Raw genomic sequence first — 21,303 nt, 5'->3', positions numbered from 1 at the left:
TTGGATTATTCTGTCAGCCATCATAAAAGCCGAGCCGAATGTATTTGCTTTCTCAATCTGTTGCAACTTTATCAACTAACTCAGCTGGTTCGTGAACCCACACGCGGCGATAATACCTTAGATCTAGTTTTCACCAACCATCCTGACCATGCGTCTGCTTTTGTGCTGGAGGAAATCAGCGACAACAAGATTATTCATTGCCGCTTCAGCTTGCCTCGCCCTGATAACGCAAGGATCAGCAAAGAGATACTGGATTACGCACGTGCAGATATACCTAAAATGAATAGCATTCTAACAAGCTTTGCAGCTGATTTTCGCCACGACTTCACTAAACGTACTACGAATGAAAACTGGTGCTTATTTCGTGATAAATTAAAAGAACTTGAGAAGATATGCATTCCCAAATTCACAATCTCAAACTGAATAAATGATCCCTGGTTCACTAACGAATGCAAAAGGTGCTTAAACAGAAAAAAGAGGGTATACAGAAGAGCTTCAAGAACCAATGCACCACTCGACTGGATTAAATATAAGGAAATTGCTGCGCTTACTGAAAGAAAACTCGAAGAAGAGAAACAAAAATACTATAACGACACACTTCCGAAACTATTAAAAAGTGATCCCAAAAAGTTTAGGCGCACTGTAAATCCTAAAAGCAGCAACATTTTACCAGCACTAACTACAGGAGAGGGCTCGCCCTTACCGTTACACGAGTGCGCCGAAATCTTCAACAAATCTTTTAGTAACGTGTTCACAAATGAACTCCCCACTGATAATTTACCGCCCATTTCTCCAACATACATACGGTTTCAATTTGCACCTATTACTATCACAACAAATGGCGTCGCCCGCGCAATCGACAAGCTAGAACTAAAAAAGGCCCCAGGACCCGATGGGATCAGTACAAAGATTCTGAAACTAACATGTCACGAATCATCTGGTTTGCTCGCGCTGATATTTCAACAATCTCTGGATACAGGAGAGCTCCCGGACGACTGGAAACAAGCACACATCATTCCCGTACACAAATCAGGAAGTAACACCGATCCAAACAACTTCAGGCATATCTAACTTACTTGTATCTGCTGCAAACTACTAGAGCATATCTTCTTTTCCCACATCATGAACCATCTGAACCTAAATAACTTACTTCTCGAGAACCAGCACGGATTCCGGCAAAACCGATCATGCCAGTCGCAACTCTTTGAGCTTGTGACTGACCTTCATCAATCCCCACACATGTCTCATCTCACAGACGCCATTTTCATTGACTTTACAAAAGCTTTTGACCGTGTTGCCCACAAACGCTTACTGCTAAAGACCCGAAATTTACAGCTCGACGACAAAACAACTACATGGATTGAGGTAACCGATCGTTACCAGTCGGTCAAAATTGAGAACCTCATTTCTAAACCCACTCGCGTATTATCCGGTGTCCCACAGGGCTCAGTATTAGGGCCATAACTTTTTCTAATTTATATAAACGACATAGCCTCTAATATTACTTCATCAATACGGCTTTTCGCAGACGACTGCGTAATATACAGGCAGATAACCACCCCGACTGATGCACTAGCTCTCCAATCAGATCTAACAGAACTAACTGAATAGTGTTCAACGTGGCAGTTGGATATTAATGTCAGTAAAACTAAGCATGTAAGATTCTCTAGCGTAGCAGAAACATCACAGAATAATTACCGGTTAAATAATAGTGGAATTGACTCCTTGTCGTGTATAAAATATCTGGGAGTGTTTTCAGTCAGAACTTAACCTGGGATGCTCACATTGAATACATAACTAATAAAGCGTTTAAAAAAATTGGTCTCTTGAAACGCCGTTTACCCCTTGCGAACGCTGAAACACGGCACAGCGCTTATACAACGCTTATCAGATCATCTGTTGAATACGCTTCTGTTATATGGAACCCCTCCCACGCGATTCTTACAAATGCTCTAGAAGCAGTACAAAATAAAGCCGTCAGAATCATACTGTCATCCTACTCACGTCATCAAAGCGTATCAGCAATGAAGCAAGCCATGAATCTTCAACCTCTTGCTACACGTAGAAAGTTCGCCCGGTTGTCATTATTTCACACCTTATACTATAGCGAAACGCCATTCTCCCGAAATCATATCTTTCCTGCACCTCATAGTTCAGCTCGCCTGGATCATGCGCATAAGGTACGTCCGATTTTCGCTCGCACACTAAAATATCAGAAGTCACCGCTGGTTTTGTCAATAAATGACTGGAACTCATTGCCACCCCGCCTTGTCGGCCATACTGAATTATCATCTTTTCAAACAACTTTAGTAACATTTCTGAACACGGAAAATGCGTCATAGAGTGCTGAATGATTTACCGTCTCCGTGACTTTTTGGCGGTCCTTTTTTGCTTTGCCATTTCTTGTGTGCTGAACAGCTCCGGAGCCTCTTTTATGTGCCATTGTATATTTATTTACTTATTTTGCCCTAATTATTAATCACTTGTTTGAACGTGTTGAATTTTGTGGTTTCAATATGTTATACTGCACTTAACCAAATGTTACCCAAACTCTGCCCTCTGTATATTTACAATCATTTGTTATGAGTTGATTTGTTATGTGTGGTTTCTTTTCATCATCCCCCCCCCCATGTAATGCCCTCTTCTGGGTCTTTAGGGTAAATAAATAAATAAATAAATAAATAAATAAATAAATAAATAAATAAATAAATAAATAAATAAATAAATAAATAAATAAATAAATAAATAAATAAATCCCAAAGCAACCCAGAAACCAGCACATTACAGGGCCACGGCTTTGTTGTTGGGCTTTTGTAATACTGGACGCATGTCATATTAAGGATGCTATTTGTTCAGAGTAACACTTCGAGTAGGCTCTGACATTCAGTGTAGTTAACTGTTTTCAATGTTCTTGGTTCTCTTAATATTTCAAGGCTACACAACATAACATTAAGTTCTGAAAGTTCTGATGTGCTCTGTAGTAGTATGTTCTTTTCCACTCGTTCTATGTGACTGCAATTCTGAATTAAAGCTTTGTGTCCTCTCTCTCATCGTAGAAACATATGTGTCAATTATGTACTTTCTTTTAGGTGTGGTGTTCTTGTAACATACAGTTTAGCCTGTATCAGTGTAGGACTGAATCCATACACACTGGTAAAATCGCACCACGGATGTAATGGCTCAAATAAGTTATTTAGGGGGTTTCAAAGAATTTGTTCATGACATTGACCATCTTCTTCTGCAGCTTGTACTGCCGCTCTCACAATACCACCTCTGTAGAGTGAGAAGCCTCCACGCTCTCTCTCAGCAGCCTATGCTCTGTGAGCAGAGCTTGCTGGAATTCTTTCGTACATGTGACACGCTTCCTCTTGCGCAATGGTTGCTGCTGCTGAGGATACGGTTGTTGTGGCGGCGGAGTTTTTTCATTCCCCTCCGAAGTGCTGCTGTCGAGGTTCTGCGGCCTGCTGATTTCCGTTGAGGCTTCAAAGGCATAACTTGCAGGCGTGGCAGTGCGGCTGCTGGTAGTATTCCTGCCATGCACCATTTGTTCAATGAGCTGCACAAATAAAAAGTAGCTTTTTGAGTTATGCAGGTGATTATAGCTTGTACGAGGCAATTTATTTCACTGGATTTTAGAGGCGTGGTTAACCACGAAATGTACTTCAGTTTATACAGAGAATATCCTTCACGTGTTGTAGGATATGACGGCCAATGCAAAATGAATTTTTATACAGCAGGACGACATGAGACAACAAAATCATTGTTCCATCCTTTGCTAGATGTCTGTACAACGAAATGCAAGCTACTCACATGTTCTACAGAACTTTGGCCACCACAGCTGCACTCATGGGCCAGCGTAGGATCATTTACCGGTAAAGACCCAAGAAAAGAATGAAGACGCTCAAAATGCGGCCAGCTGATGGCACCGGAACCGGTCGTCTTTCCGGTCTTGAGAAAGTGCCTGCACAAATTGAACGTTTTGTATGACACATACCGCACTACAGAAAACAGCTGCAAAAGGAGTGTTTGAAAGCTGAGGCCGGCACAATGAGACCAGGCTTTCATGCCTACAGCTGGGAAAAACCATGCTAAAACCACAACACTACAGAGAGCACATACGACAAGGGTTTGTGTTGTGGTTTTAACACATTAAAACTGGGCCTCTGTAGATGAGCACCAACTAGCCCGACATTAGCTCTTGTTAAAAACTGGGAAAAAAGTTTCATAATGCAGATTCGCGGATAAGAGTCGAATTCTGCGTTGTCTCGCTAGCTAATGAGCTTGCATTCGTTTGGTAGGATGGAGAAGGTGTGTCCCCTCGAATTGTGTGCACTATGCACGAAGAACATTTTTTCCGTGAACCCGCATCCCGTAAATTTTTGTTCCTGTATGTCTGTACACAATAAATATGGTTATCGGGTGGACGTCAACTGGGCTCGACAAACTCTAACAACGTGGCTTTTTCGCTAGCTTTGCTGTGACACCCATTGACGCTACACAAAAACAGTCGGAGGTCAGGGGTATCCTACACCTCGCCATGCAAACGTGCTACACAAAACTGTCCTGTCGGCACGTCTCTTTTCTTCCACCTTTGTTTGTGCAAGTGTAGTTCATTTAATGCAAAATAAACCCACTCGCCGAGACGAAAGTGCTTATTTGTACACAGAACCGCTGAGGCCCAGCACTGACAGCGAAAATCGTGGCCATAATCATACGGAGCAAGCATCGGTGATGAAACTGCTTTCACGCCTGATTTAGCGAAAATTAGGGGCGACATGACACATAGGCTGCCAGATGTCTGGTGCGCTCGAGTATAAATGGCAGAAGCCTTTATGTACTGCGTGTGGAGTTGCGGAACACCGAAACATGCTTTGTATTTCTAGCCGCAATTGTACAATGAAGGGTGCGGGCGTTGACGTATTTATTTACGTATTTATACACATACCTCACGGGCTCCAACTGGAGTATTGCTTGAGGGGGTAAGACAAACAACATATAGCGAAAACAGGAGCAAAAAAACATAGCTAACAACAAATCAAAGAATCAAAAGAAACAGAAAATTGAATCGAATGACGCCGAACAACATCAAGCAAACGAAAAAGAACAACACTCTGGACGATCAGAAACGCGCATGGCTCATCGAATTCCTGTAAAGAACTGCAAACGCATGTATATTTATAAACTGCTTGCAAGGATAGAGAATTGCAGCCAAGTCGCATGGTGCAAATGAAACGTGTGCGCATCACCACGGAATCAATTTTTTTAACGTTTCTCTAAACGTGTCTAGATTAATAATTTCAACAATGTGGCTTGGAGGATCGTTCCAAGCTGCTATTGCCAGAGGCAATGCAGATTTTTTAAATGCATTTGTGTGGCCAAAAACACGTGTGAAACTTTGTGCGTTATATAAGCGGCGGGATGTGCGAAATGGGCGGGAAAGGGGTAATGTAGTTGCGTGTTCACTGTGAGTGATTTTGTGCAGTAAGCACAGTAAGCACGTATATCGCTTGATTATTAAACGGAGACATGGCACTTACCGGTATGTGCGTGTCAGGTTGCGCATTTTATGGTGAAGCTCTACAGCAGACCGCTGAAAACCAGCCGCGCCCATTGCCTCCGCAATGCCATTGTAGACGCCGCTGTTGCGTTTCTGGCGCCTTCAATCGTCCAGGCGGTCCTCCCACAGGTCAGTCAGCACGGAAGTCTCCTCTTCCGACAATAGCTTCCGAGGACGCGAAGCACCAGCAGGGGATTCCATGGCGAACAGCAGCAAAAACACTCGGCGGCCAGCGCACGTGAGAGCCGGGTTGGCGTTTGTTTACCACTGGCAAAATGGGCAAGCCGGGTAGGCGGTGTCGAGAGTATGAACACCGCTTTGCAAAGCAAGCCTCGCAAATAAAAAAAAATGCTGTTTTAAAATTGTGCGTTTTTTCTATGACAACTATTTCAGTGATCTTTTGTTTTAGCTCGAACATTTTCTGTCAGATATCGTATAGTCTGGGAACGAGGCTCGCAGCGACGCCACGATCGTGCTCCATGCAGTTGAGCAGGATCGCGGTCGATCGCGATTGAATTCGCCATGTAGCAACGCCGGATCTGCATCAGCTCGATTTTGATCGACTGGATTGCGATCGAAAGTGCCCGTGTAACATCAGTATAAGCCACCACAGAAGCTAAATTATTTGGAAGTCACCTCATTTACGTAAAGTGGATCCCACATATATCAACCTCCAAGGGGATCACGATACATAAAACATGCCAGTAGGAAAGCTTATGTCTAACCTACAAGCATGCATCTATGCTATTGGCATGCTTCCTGCCACTCGTGAGCGTACTAGAACATAAAGCGCGCCGCTTGCTAATGTATGCACCAAAGCTGTAGTGAATGGCGCTTTGGAACCAATCATCAGCTATCATAACAGATTTAATAGTGTTACCGGCACACCATAAACACAATACCTCGTAAAATTTTGGGCACAGTTGATATCCGCAATGCCTTCAGCAGCAAAGCAGGCCATGCAAGAGCTTCCACGGGCCTTTGGTAAAAGTTGACTTCACTCCACGACAACTAGAGCACGGAATGCCAGCTTTCTCAAATGACAGTGGTGTTGCGTTGAACTAAGTACACCGGACTGAAGGCTATTCGCAACCACACCCCACATTCCCCTCATCATGCAGTTTTACGACGCATTCACATGGTTGGTGATGCCAGCAACTGCCCATGGCTGCACTGCCAACAAAAGTCAGAGTGCAAAAAGTTGCCACAGGAGGGCCGTTACAAGTGCTACTTGCAGGGGTGCAGCGCACAGTTCCATACAGTAGAATCTCCATATACGAATCTCATTAGGGTCAAGAAAAATAGTTCTGTCATCCAGAATGAACAAAATTCATATGCAGAATTTACGCAGATGTGTTTTCGGCTAACAGGGTTTACTTATGGCTGCGCGCTTCCACTGACTCGCAATGTTGGTGCTATATTGGTCGTGCACGACTGATGACTGCGGCATCTGCGATGTACAGACAAGTACTTCGTGCTCGAGGGAGCAGTCGCAGCTTACGCGTTTGCAGCGAGGCAGGTGAGGTTGTTCGCAAACCTCCGTATCTCTGCCTATTTCACGCAATACGCTCTGATATCATTACGAAATTCGCATCAACCAGGACCATACCACTGAGATTGTACAGTATATCCAAAGAGTGCTGAACAAGAGTTTGATAAACACGAACAGTAGTGCTGCACTTTTGCACGAAATTTTCAAGAGGTTGCTTTCACTGTTCGATATAAACAGTAGTACAACCTAACCGGGTTCAATATAATTGAGGTCTACTGCACTAGAAACAAAATAATCCTCTGCATTTTGTACTTTCTGCACACATGTAGACATCAAACAGTGGCATGTCTTCTTCGTTTCTATTCCTGAATGCAGCCAAAAAACACAAAAAAGCTCACTATTATGACAAAAGCCTGAAAAGAATCCAGCACTTTTATAAATTCTGGTGGAAAGACCATGTAATCATTGAGAACAGACACACACATGCCTCGAGATGAAGCAGGACAGGGGGCCAATCTCCGCGAAGAGCCCCACCTGCGAGATACACAATACTACCGCTGTAGCTCACCCAGGCAACTACAGGAATCATCGTCGCAGTTCTAGACATAGTAACACTCCAAAGGCAGTTTTTTTCACATCCTTTTCCCAGACCCAGGTTGCTCTTCTTGAAGAAACCTCTTTTTGACTAATCATTAATTTATCTACCACCTGTCACGGTGGGCAGTTCCCACAGTCCAGTGGGTAGGCTGTGGTGACATCACAGTCACATGACCTAGGTGGTCCATCTGCCACACAGCTCTTCCAGGTTGCGGAGAAACCAGACAGACAAACAGATACCACCTTTTCGGCAGGGTGAAAGCTGTAATGCTAGCGCAGAAAAATGTAAAAATCGTTAGATATTATCTAGGAGCATGCCCTGACTGCATAGCGAAAATTCCCATCCTCCCTGCTTTCTCCATATTTTTGTGAGAAGAACTTATTAGGAAAACAAGTAAGCCCACTTTAAGAAATTTAAAGCACATTCTTGTGCAAAACAAGTTTAAAAAAAATGTGCACTGGCCATGCTGTCATCTATGAGCTACAACAAAATGCACGGGCATCAATCTTAAAAACAATTTTTTACATTAATTTCACATAACTGGCTTGAAATAAATGCATGACGGAAATCAACACTCATCGAAACCATGAAGCATGGATGATTTTTTCTTTCTTTTAAATTGTGGAATTAATTAATTGGAGATTAATAGTGTTAATATTAAATCACTTGAAGAAAATTGATAAAAAAAGCAGAAGAAAACACAACCGCATACCGTCGGTGGGATCCCAAACCATGACCTCCAAATACGAATTATTGATGCATACTTCAGCCATTGTACTATGTACAAACGTTAGCGCAAAATAAGACATATTCACTAGAAAGGTGGACAAGACTTGTGAATGTGTCTTATTTTGCGCTAACGTTTTTACATAGAACTATGCACCAACTAGCCCAGCAAAAGTGCTACTTGAGTACTGCCATTGTCACAGTGCTCTCATTTGTTCGCACTGCACCTTGTGGACTACACTTTGACAGTATTTTATGTAGCGTATACAAACGTGGGCACTCCACCTAAAGGCATGTCGTCAATAGATGCCCTCTTTCTTCTATGTGACAGAGTGCACAGGCCAGTGCACAGGTGATGGAAAGGCATAGTCAATGGTGAGACTGCATCTAAAATTGAGGTGCTCAATGCAAAGAGGATGTCCTTATCATTATTTAGAGAAAAACATTTTTTTATTTCATAATTCATTTAAGAGGAGACACTGGTCTTAGACCTATTTTCCTTACTTTTAGTCCAATCCTAATGAAACTGTATCACTTTGCTCAGATTTTTATACTGATTTCAAATCTGAAAATACATTTAAATTAATTCGTTAGTTCCTAAGATAATTAATTTTAATTATTCAATTATTAGTACCTGGTGCAAAAAATGGCTCAATAAAAATTAATTTTTAACCCATGGCTACATAGTATAGTGAGTAAAGAGTGCAATAATCAAAGCAGTTTTTCCATTTTACTCTCATTAGTAATTTTACAGCACTTTGAATAGCAGCATTCAAAGTGTGAATATCGTGCATCGATAAACTTTGCAAAATTACAAATTCTTGGAGAGTGATTCAACAATTGTGCTTCGATTATTACATATATTATGTCTTCAGCTTCCCTTAGCAAACTATATGACATACCTGCCTGTCCTAGACGTTGAGATATTGACGTACTAAGACAGCCAGGAGTCCAAAATTTTCATGATGTTAGATCGCCTGCTCTTGAAGAAATTGAGCTCATACGGTTATCTAAATTTAATATTATGGTCCAAATACCGATTTCCTGGAGGAGAAAACTGGTATAGTTGCAGAATAATAGCTATAGGCTCCAAAAATCTCATTTTTAAAAGAACTGATTTTTGGGTAGTTTTTTGGTCCCAAAGACCAGTGTCCCCCCTTAAAGGGTACAGCCCAGAAAGCAAAACCTATTAAACCTTGCTTGTATACAGGATCCTTGAACTAATTCCCTCCATCTTTGCATTAGGAAATAAACGCCGCAATCAGAGCAAGCTAGCTGCATGCAGTGGAGTGTGACATTCAACCAACTTTTTGCAAACCACAAGTTATAGCAAACACAAAAAGGCAAACAGTCCAATTTACTGCCACGGAACCTGGAAGTGCACCCATCACTTGCATGCACCCTGGCATTGCATGAGACTCTTGCAATGCATTATGGCATTTCCGCTAAGCAGGAGTGCCACGTGTTGAAGCAAAAAAAAACGGACGCGTCTTGGAGATAAAAATGGTCCCCTCCTTGCATGTCTCAACAGCACGATGAAGTCTACCCAAGCTCGATTAGTGTGCATCATTCTTGCTTTCAATAGAATACAGTCAAACCTCGTTTTAGTGAAGACGTAAAAAAAACGTAAAACAGTTTGATATAGCCGAAATTCATAATACTAAATATCGTCAACAATGCACCCAAGAGCAGTGCATTTTAGTCATTGAAGTGACGACAACTCAGGCAAATTTACTAAAGAAACGGGGAGATCTTTTCTCATGTTTTAGCAGCCCTCTTGAAGATGCTCCCGGCGATTCTAGGGACTGCAAAAAAAAGTGAATGTCAGTAAGGTTGTCTTCCCCGCACAGCACCACCACCAGCGTGTCAAGAGCTAGCTGGGGTGGCTTCCCTGCTTGACAACAGATTAGCATGGATAATGGTATGTCAGAGCGAAAGCTATCGGTGTGTTCATCACTTCCGAGACAGTCGGTATGAGCGTAGGATGGTCACTGCAATGGTACAACCATCCATGCCGCTGCTTCTGGGGTGTTGTCAACATCTGCGAGAGGCGTAACGCATGCGGACCGCCTGGCTACCAACATTCCATGCCGTTCTAACTTCCATGGCGTTGTTGGCGAATAGAAGATCAGAACACCAGCACGAGATAAAAGCGCGAATCTTAGCACAAATGCTTGTGGCACCATCATCAGTCAATTGTATAGTGCGGTGAAGGCTGACACCTGCCATCCTAGCGTATCCCATATGTTGCTGGGGGGTTCGATATATCCGCTTTGAGGCCAACCACATTCGAAGCATCAAGTGAAAATATTTAGGAAGAGTTCGATATAGCCAATAATTCGGAATAACCACGTTCGTTTTATCAAGATTTGAGTGTATGAACAGAAGCCAATGGTTCCAATGACTCCAATGATTCGAACTTGTAGGATATTTCGGACTTCGATGAGGCACCGTCCGTCACCCCATAGAAGTGCATTCATATTCGCGATGGATATTCGGACTTCGATAGTCCGAAAGTTAGATTTTTTGTACTAATTTCAGTAGCCTGAGGGCCAAAATCGGCCATCTTACTAGGCTTTTTGACAGTGCAAAAGGCACCATCTTGGATGGAGGTGGATTTACTCTGCAGTTGAATTGGCTTGACATACTTTCGGCACCTCATTTTTGCCAGTAGAGGTTCCTGCGATCTCTGGCACTTCGAGGTGGCAGTCAGATTGTCATCGCCGCCAACTTCCTTTTGGCCAACGTTGCCGCTGGCAGCTATCACTTGTCTCATATGTTGTAAATTGGTTGTTGGGGAAAGGAAATGGCCCAGTAACTGTCTTGCATCTTGGTGGACACCTGAACCACCCATTAAGGGATGGGATAAAGGAGGGTTTGAGAAGAGGTGCCGTAGTGGAGGGCTCTAAAATACTTTCGACCACCTGGGGATCTTTAACATGCACCTACATCGTACAGGACACGGGCGCCTTTGCGTTCCACCTCCATCGAAACGCGGCGGCGATGGTCAGGTTCGAGCCCGGGTATTCCGGATCAGTAGCCGAGTTCCCTAACCTTTGAGCTACCACGGCGCCATTTGTCGTTTCGTCACTTCGGTTTCCCCGATCGCATCGACCAATCTGTCTTCACGAAGGTACATCCGTTCACCGTTTTGTGATCGCGTCCGGTGATTCAACCGCTTTCAACGAAAAGTGCCTTGTCTTTGCGTGTGTTTGACTAGCGGTGAATCCTCAGTCCCCAGCGGATGCAGAGCAACTGACCACGGTGGCGGTCAGACCTGTGACGCAGCGGAGGGTGCTAAGAATGGCCGCCATTGGAATCTGAACCTGGCAACGTTTAACGCTAGAACTTTAGCTAGTGAGGCTAGCCTAGCAGTGCTGTTTGAGGAGCAAGCGGAAATTAAATGGGATGTGATAGGGCTTAGCGAAGTAAGGAGGACAGGTGAGGCGTATACAGTACTAAAGGACGGACACATACTGTGCTATCGCGGGTTAGAGGATAGACGAGAACTAGGTGTGGGATTCCTCATTAATAAGGATATAGCTGGCAACGTAGAGGAGTTCTACAGTATTAACGAGAGGGTAGCAGCTATAGCAATTAGGCTGAATAGGAGGTAGAAGTTGAAAATGGTGCACGCCTACGCACCCACATCCAGCCATGATGACCAGACCGTTGAAAGTTTCTATGAGGACGTAGAATCCGCAATGAATAAAGTAAAATCGCAGTACACTGTACTGATGGGCGACTTCAATGCGAAGGGGGGCAAGAAGCAGGCTTACGACCACGCGGTAGGTGAGTATGGGATAGGCTCTAGAAATAGCAGGGGAGAGTTATTAGTCGAATTCGCGGATAGAAATAATTTACAGATCATGAATACCTTCTTCCGCAAACGCGAAAACAAGAAGTGGACCTGGAAGAGCCCCATTGGTGAGATTAAAAATGAAATCGACTTCATACTATGCGCTAAACATGGCATCATTCAGGATGTGGCCGTCCTCGGAAAGGTGCGTTGTAGCGACCACAGAATGGTAAGGTCTAGAATTAGCTTAGACTTGAAGAGGGAACGGAAGAAGCTAGTGAAGAAGACCATTAACGAGTTAGCCGTAAGAGGGAAAGCACAGGAGTTTAGGATAGCGCTGCAAAACAGATATTCGGCTTTAACTGAGGAAGATGATCTTGATGTTCATTCTGAACGTAAAAGCGCAAAAACACAAGGACACAGACTAAGGCGACAACACAGTCTGTGTCCTTGTGTTTTTGCACTTTTACGTTCAGAATGGAAAACCAACTCGCCCAAATGCAGCCATCCTTGATGTTCATTCAATGCACGATAATCTGGCATCAATAATTACGGAGTGCGCAGTAGAAGTAGGCAGCAGGACAGTTCGAAAAGACCGGGAAGCTACCACAGATGACGAAAGATCTGATTAAGAAGCGCCAAAACATGAGGGCATCTAACCCTACCTATATAATAGAAGTAACGGAGCTATCAAAGTTAATAAATAAGCGCAAGGTAGCCGACATAAGGAAGTTTAATATGGAGAGAATCGAGCATGCTATAAAGAACGGAGGTAGCCTAAAAACAGTGAAGAGGAACCTAGGAATAGGTAAAAACAGATGTATGCATTAAGAGACAAGCAGTGCAATGTCATTAGCAATATGGATAAGATAGTTAACGTAGCCGAAAAGTTCTACACAGACCTGTACAGTAGCCAATGTAATCAGAGCGTTAATGAGAAAGACAGCAGTGCACAGCAATGCCTCATCCCGCCAGTAACGAAAGATGAAGTAAAGAAAGCCTTAGAAGCAATGAAAAGGGGAAAAGCCGCTGGGGAGGATCAGGTAACAGCAGATCTGTTGAAGGATAGAGGGGACATCGGGCTAGAAAAACTAGCCACTTTGTATACGCAATGCCTTATGACCTCGACTGTACCAGAAGATTGGAAGAATGCAAACATTATCTTAATTCATAAGAAGGGAGACGCCAAGGACTTGAAAAATTACAGGCCGATCAGCTTACTATCCGTTGCCTACAAAGTATTTACTAAGGTAATCGCTAATAGAGTCAGGCCAACGTTACACTTTAAACAACCAAATGATGAGGCAGGCTTTCGTAAAGGATATTCCACAGTAGACCATATACACACTATCAATCAGGTGATAGAGAAATGCGCAGAATATAACCAACCTCTATATATAGCTTTCATTGATTACGAGAAAGCATTCGACTCAGTGGAAACCTCAGCAGTCATACAGGCATTGCGTAATCAGGGGGCAGAAGAGCGTTATGTCAAAATACTGGAAGATATATATAGGAACTGCACAGCTACTATAGTCCTCCATAAAGTCAGCAATAAAATTCCAATAAGGAAGGGCGTCAGGCAAGGAGACACGATCTCGCCAATGCTGTTCACCGCATGTTTACAGGACGTATTTCGAGGCCTGAATTGGGAACAGTTGGGAACAAGAATAAATGGAGAATACCTAAATAATCTGCGATTTGCTGATGACATTGCCTTGCTGAGTCAGCTCAGGAGGTGAACTGCAAATCATGATCAATGAGTTGGACAGTCAGAGCAGATCGATGGGTCTAAAAACTAACATGCAGAAAACCAAGGTAATATTCAACAACCTAGCAAGGGAACAACAGTTCACAATTGGCAGCGAGAGCCTAGAAATTGTGACGGAATACGTCTACTTAGGGCAGGTAGTGACAGCTGATCCGGATCATGAGAAGGAGATAACTAGAAGGATAAGAATGGGGTGGAGCGCATATGGCAAATTCTCGCAGATCGTGAGTGTTAGTTTACCAATTTCCCTCAAGAGGAAAGTGTACAACAGCATAATCTTACCGGTACTCACCTACGGGGCAGAAACGTGGAGGCTAACGAAAAGAGTTCAGCTTAAGTTAAGGACAACGCAGCGAGCCATGGAAAGAAAAATGATAGGTGTAACGTTAAGAGATCGGAAGCGGGCAGAGTGGGTGAGGGAACAAACACGGGTTAATGACATCCTAGTCGAAATCAAGAGAAAGAAATGGGCTTGGGCAGGGCATGTAATGCGAAGGCAAGACAACCGCTGGTCCTTAAGGGTAACGGAGTGGATTCCAAGAGAAAGTAAGCGTAGCAGGGGGCGGCAGAAGGTTAGGTAGGCGGATGAGATTAAGAAGTTTGCAGGCAAAGGGTGGCTGCAGCTGGCAAAGGATAGGGTTAATTGGAGAGACATGGGAGAGGCCTTTGCCCTGCAGTGGGTGTAATAAGGCTGATGATGATGATGATGATGATGACTAGCGGTGTGGTGCACACTTGGGTTGAGGACAATATGACCCCGCCGGTATCGCCAGGTCCGTCAAAGAAGCGGGGGAAGTATTTTACTAAACGCCGTGACCTTGCTGTCTAGCGTGTGCAGTGAAACCACGATGGTGCAAATGCGGGCAGAAATCGTTGCGAGCAAGAGAAATTTGCCGCAAGGTAATATCAGGGACTTTTTTAAGCCGATTTCATCTCAATAGAGTGAAATTTTTGTACTTCAAGGATTTTTCGGAATGTTCGATTATTCGGACCATTTTTCGGGTCCCTTCGAGTCTGAAAAATCGGTCGACGACTGTACTTGCAACACATCCTAGTTTCTCCAGAGGCACTTGAAGATGGTGGCCATCTTTTTCACTACATAAGAAACATATTCCTTGATCTGACAATGTGTTTTCTTGTGGCAGTGTAGAGGAAATAACTCATGCTATGCTATTTGTTATGTATGCCTACCAGAAAAAGCCAAAGACAGCTGCGCATCCAATCGCATTCTGTACGAGCACACTGCATGGGACTGCTATACCTTACCACATTTCACGCAACACCACCTGCTGTTCACTTGCATGGACATCTGAAATCTTTATTAAATACCCTGCCGTCAGCCTACAACTGTATTCATATAGCAGCTGTAAACAAGGGTGACTTGGGACTCATAGACTCTCCAGAAAGTGACTGCCAGGACTATGCCATGGCAACACTTGAGTTCAGTGGCATATCAGTGTTTAACAGCAGGCCAAGATCATAGAACTGCTACAGACTGTGGTTCTTCAAATCTGAAGACATCACGGATGCACTGCACTTTTACGGTGAAATCTTGGGTAAATTTTCATTTTTGCAAAAACCCATGGTGAGTGTGTGCCTTCTGGGTGCCCAGCTCTTCCTTTCTTTCCCTGCATAAGGACTACAGTACCTTTTGATAAAAATCTTTGTGTACTTCCGGAAGAGGCACCCTTTTAACGGTAAAAATTCATCACCAAAACTCAAGCCTTCACATATCACCAACCTCTGCCCTCTAGAAGCGCTACCCACATCCAGAAGTCTTGCACCGCCCACGTAACTACTTCACCTGTATGTGTGTGTGTGTGTGTGTGCAGCCTCTACCCTACGGAGGCAAACCCTGCAGTGGGTGCACCTAGGGGCAACCACTGGTAAAAATACACCTTCCAAATACAAGCTGCTACCCACCACTACCCACCAGAGACCCATACAGCATGGGAACAAAAAAGCAATGCTGAAATCAAATCTGACATAGAGGGAAGGTGATCGCTGTGAAAGAAAAATGTATAACTAATATTGAATACACACATTTGTCGCATCACATCGTATGATTGTGTGTTAAATTTTTTCTGGGAGGCTTGTGATTGCACGCTCTCCTGAACAATGCATTTTGTAGCGATAGCTACACTTTGCTATTTCTTCCACTCTTCAGCGCGGCACCACTTGAGCTCCGTGGCGGCGCCGTTGGTCACGTGGTGCGGCCGTTGGTCACATGGCGCGGAGCAGCTGCCAGAGGCGAGGCGCGCAACAGCTCCAACAGCTGTGCGCATGCGCCGTGTCAAGAAGGATGAAGATGAAGGAGGAATGCCCAGCGAAACAGAGCAGCGAAAGACTGACCTTGCCATTCGACTGAACGAGTTCCCCTCGGCCAGATGTAGCTATCGCGTCACTCTAGGTTTAACCAGGACTAAACCACAGCCATTTTTTTCTGAACCACTTCTTTCTAAACATATTGATGTCATTCCACGATACAAGAATAGCACCAATGTTGGTGCAAAAATTACTAGTGCTGTGTTTACGCTGTATGCAAGTGCAGGTTACTATTATTAAGCACATGTTCAATGAACTGCCATGTGGCCACGACAATAAACGCACCGACAATACACAAATTTATACTGCACAAATACAAAAAGGCTGCATCTAGAAAACACATATCCACAATTATGAACACATCAATGTTCCAGAGAGGTCATGTCAAGCTCTGTGAGTGGTCATCTCCAGTAAAACACTAATTTTGGTCATACTGAGCACAGAAAAACGTAGCAGCGAATTCTCAAACAAAAGGAAGAACTGTTACAACTAACCGGCACATATCTCTTCATACAACATACATTATTGACTTGTGTGACTACAGCATCAAGCTCTTCCCCCTTGAACGGCCTGAAGGCGATGGCCTTGTACCGGTAGGATACACGACAAAGCCAACGCCAGGCTGTATCAGGCCGCCACCAATGTTATCGATGGTTGTGGCAGCAACCACGAAGCCATACCTAGTGCCAGATTGCAATGCAAAATAAATGAGAGCATGCTTTGACACACTGGCTTTCACAATCTTGGCACAACAAAGCACTGCCTAGCGAACTACAAAAACTCCACACCTAACAGGACATTTGCATGAAACACAAAATTGAAGTGTGAATACTGGTGCAGTTTGATTTCATAGAACACAGACACATCCTATGCCACTTGATACCAAACAATGCTTAGACCACACGCTTCCTGGGGGCTGCAAACACACTTGTTGAGAAAACCTAAACGCTAACAAACTCTTACATAAAACCCATAAGGTCCCCTAATGTGGATGCAACAAAACTAGGGTGAAATTGAACACACAATGTAGCACCATTTTAAAACAGGTGCACGAAACGAACACAGGTATGTGTTCGTTAAAATGGATTCTTTCACATTTTATGGTTCCAGTGTGTGTGTGTATTCCAGTTTCATTTTTATTGTAAGCTTGAGTGCTTTAAAGTGCCTAAAATATGCTGATTTGTTTACATATTTACCTCATACAACATGAATGAGTAAAAATATAAAATATAACAGACTGAAAACAGCGTTGTGCTAAGAAATGGACACAGAGAAAGCCGAAAAAAATTGCACAATTAAACTTTTTCAGTGCAATTTTGGCATTCATGCTCGTCACAAAGGTCTGAAAATTTTTTCCCTGTTAGGTAATAATGAGTGCCAAACGGGGATACATTACTGTGGTACTGTGCGTTTCCAGCACTGAATCTGATGCAGCCACTAAAGTAAAGAAATTATGCATGCCAGAAAACATAAAAAAAGTCGTGCACAGGACGTCTTTAAGGTCCGCTGCGGCGACGTCAAACCATCAGCCTGCGAAGCAACGCACTGAATGTTGTAAAGTCTTCTCCACAACCACTCTGAACGAAGCACCGCATGGCCCGCTCAAAATGCGTCGCCCATTCACGATGCTTCTAAACCACGTCTCCATACTCACTTGCCCGTGCAGGTGCCCTCAACCTCGGCGTACAGCTTCTGCTTCACGGTCTCGACCAGCTGCGGCCCGAAGTATCGGGGGTGCAGCAGGATATCGTGCTCCAGCGAGATCTGAAACACGCGAAACGCAAGCGAAACGACCACGGGACACAAAGGCCACTGAGAGACAGTGCGCACTGATCTTCCCGATGCATCACGGCAAATAACCGCGCGTAATGAGCACAAAAGAAGCTTACTAAAATGTTCAGCTTTCATTCCGCAAGAGGTCTGCACATATACCACTGAAATACTCACGTGGTAAAACATCTTTAGACGCCAAACAGCGCAGGGCGCCAAAGAAAAAAAGATGCTGCACGCTATCTACGCACTGCACAAAAAAAAAAGGCTGCAGGATTGATGCATACCGCTTATGAAACGCCAGTGGCTTCGAAGTTTTGTGTTTTAACAGTTTTATTGCGAGAGAATTAGACAAAAATGATAAACGTACAAAAAACTGAAATAATTCCAAGGCAATTTTTATTGAACACATTGTGCAAACAGTGTGGAAGTTTTGTAATGCAAAAGTTGTTCAAAACGAAACCGTAACTGCAAAACCTTCATACGGAAGGGGACGCTTCTGTCGTCCGCGACTTTTTCGCTCGTGACTCCGTCGGAGGAGAACGCTTTTTTTCGGAAGTCCAGCGATTACGTCTGAAGCTAAGTGCTTTTTTGGTGTTTGCGCTCGTACGTGACGCCCGCCGTGGTGGCTCAGTGGTTAGGGCGCTCGACTACTGATCCGGAGTTCCCCAGTTCGAACCCGACCGCGGCGGCTGCGTTTTTATGGAGTAAAAACGCTAAAGCGCCCGTGTGCTGTGCGATGTCAGTGCACGTTAAAGATCCCCAGGTGGTCGAAATTATTCCGGAGCCCTGCACTACGGCACCCCTTTCTTCCTTTCTTCTTTCACTCCCTCCCTTATTCATTCCCTTACGGCGCGGTTCAGGTGTCCAACGATATATGAGACAGATACTGCGCCATTTCCTTTCCCTAAAAACCAATTATTGTTATTATTTATTGTATGTGCTGTCGGCGGTAGTTTTAAACCGAGTTAAAGGTAGGAAGGCTAGCGGAAGTGTGTGTGCCGAAGGTTTTTATGTAGCAATGTTTGCAGGCTTTTACGTTTCGTAGTGCTGGAGGTTTTAGGTGTAGGAATTTTAGCGGGCTTTTACGTTGCATAGTGCCGAAGGTTTCTTTCTGTTTGCTGCCGGAATTTCAGCGGGCTTTTACGTCGCGTAGGGCTGAAGGTTTTGTGTAGGAATTTTGGCGGGCTTTTGCATTGTGTAGTGCCGAAGGTTTTTGTGTAGGAATTTTTGGCGGGCTTTTACGTTGCGTAGTGCCGAAGGTTTTTGTGCAGGAATTTTAGCGGGCTCTAACGTTGCGTAGTCCCGATGGTTTTTTCTGTAGGAATTTTGGCGGTCTTTTACGTTGCGTAGGGCTGAAGGTTTTCTGTATAGGAATTTTGGCGGGCTTTCCGTTACGTAGTGCCGAAGGTTTTTGTGCAGGATTTTTGGCGGGCTTTTACGTTGCGTAGTGGGCCTGAGCGATGGGTCGACAAGCTAGGAAAGTCAAGGTGGACAGGTACGGGGTGTTAATGCAGTGCCAGGAGTGCGACCGTTGGTGCTATTTAGACGAAACCAAGTTCAGGAGCTTAGCCGAGGCAGATGGGGCTAGCTTCGCGTGCAAGATATGTAAGCGTTTTGAGGAGGCCTTTAAGACGTTGAAAGGGGAATGGGCAGCTAGGATTAAGGAACTCAAAGGGGACCTGAAGGTGGAGCGAGGGGAACGGATTAAGTTAGAAACTCAGGTCGCCGAGTCGCTTAAGAGGGAGGAGGCCAAGGCCGACCTGATGGAGCGAGTTGTGGGCGAGCTGAAGGAGGAGCGGGAAAAGCGGGCCCAGCTAGAAGAGCAGGTAGAAGCGCTAATGTCGCGGCCGGCAGGGCACCCCCGTTCGGAGCAGTGTCAGGTGGGGGCGAGGTAAGTTGACCCTACAGTACTGTAGCGCAACAGGCTTTCAGTGGGGACGAGAGAGAGGTAAAAACTTGCGACAGTAGCGTACGGCGGTGGGAGAGACAGGTAGTGCGATCCGGAGGGCAACAGTCGCAATCAGCAAGCGAACGGTTAGAGCGGAGGAAGGTTCTGGTAGTCGATGACTCGCACGTAGCGAGGGTGAGGGGGGCCTTCTGACGACAGTGAAGGCGGACAGGCGGGTGCAAGTGGAGGCCCATTCAGGGAAGTGCATGGTAGATGCAATGACCGAAGCCCAGGAGGTGGTGGGGGGCAGCATGGATGGCGAACACCTTGTGGTTTTTCATGCTGGTCTCAAAGATGTGCTGAAGGGGAGCAGCCAGAATCTCGAGAAGCAGTTAGAAGTGGGGATGCGTAGGCTTAGAGAGGCCTCTGAGAGTGTGCATGTGGCCATATGCACATTCCCAGAGGTCCAGAGGCAGGCTAGCGAAACGGCAAAGGGGATTGCTGAGGCTAACTGTGTAATTAGGTTAATGAGTCGAGGACTAAGATACGGGGTAATAAAAGTTAACAGGGATATGTACGAGGCCAGGCCCACCCTTTTGCACAGGTTGGCATTCAATACGGTGGTGCCACTGGCAAGAGGGCGGGTAGTAGGATAGGTCGCCAGGAAACAGCTTTTTTGGGGGGACCCAGAGCTCGGAGGAAGCTAGTGTAGAGAAGGAAGAACCAAGATCAAAGGGACGATGGAACCATAGGAGAAGAAATAGACACAAGTGCCAGGGCCTAGTTATTTCAGATATATGTTTCATTAACATGCAAGGTTGCAGGAATAGACCTAAATGGGAGGAAATAAAAGAACAGTTAAGGCAGGAGGAATTAATTTTATATGGTTTAGTGGAAACGCATCTTAGAGACATGGAGCAACCACCCTGTAACCCAGACTACGCATGGGAATATTGCAATAGAACAGTGGGCAGCAGAAATGAGGGAGGAATTGGGGCATTCATTCATAAAAGCGAGAATTTTCAAAGGGTTGAACTGGGATGCAAGTAACATTTATGGCTAAAAGGAAAAGTGGCAGGGGAGCAAACACTACTTGGCTTGGTATACCTGCGGACAGGAGCTAACGCCTAAGAGGAAAACAGGAAAATGCTAGAATGTACTACAAGCGACATTGATGAGCTAGAAGGACAGGGCGAGATGATTATATAAGGCGGCATGAACGCCCATATAGAAGACCTAGATGGGTACACAGATTCGACAGGAAGCATGCTGCAGGACATGTGTTACAGGCATGATTTAGGTTCATGCAACAGTACCGAGAATTGTGAACAGCTCATAACATGGGCGGCAGTGAGTCTGCACTCGACGATAGAT

General features: G+C 44.6%; 1 pseudogene; it reads right to left on the bottom strand.

Annotated features, from left to right (window-relative positions):
• LOC144133836 (DNA-directed RNA polymerase II subunit RPB7-like) overlaps nucleotides 1-18,227 on the bottom strand; it is a 63,619-nt pseudogene extending 45,392 nt beyond the window's left edge.
• Between the last annotated feature and the right edge of the window lie 3,076 nt (nucleotides 18,228-21,303).

The sequence above is a fragment of the Amblyomma americanum genome, chromosome 5 (assembly GCF_052857255.1).
Source record: "Amblyomma americanum isolate KBUSLIRL-KWMA chromosome 5, ASM5285725v1, whole genome shotgun sequence".
Taxonomy (NCBI): Eukaryota; Metazoa; Arthropoda; class Arachnida; order Ixodida; family Ixodidae; genus Amblyomma; species Amblyomma americanum.
This window is presented reverse-complemented; position numbering and strand designations above follow the sequence as displayed.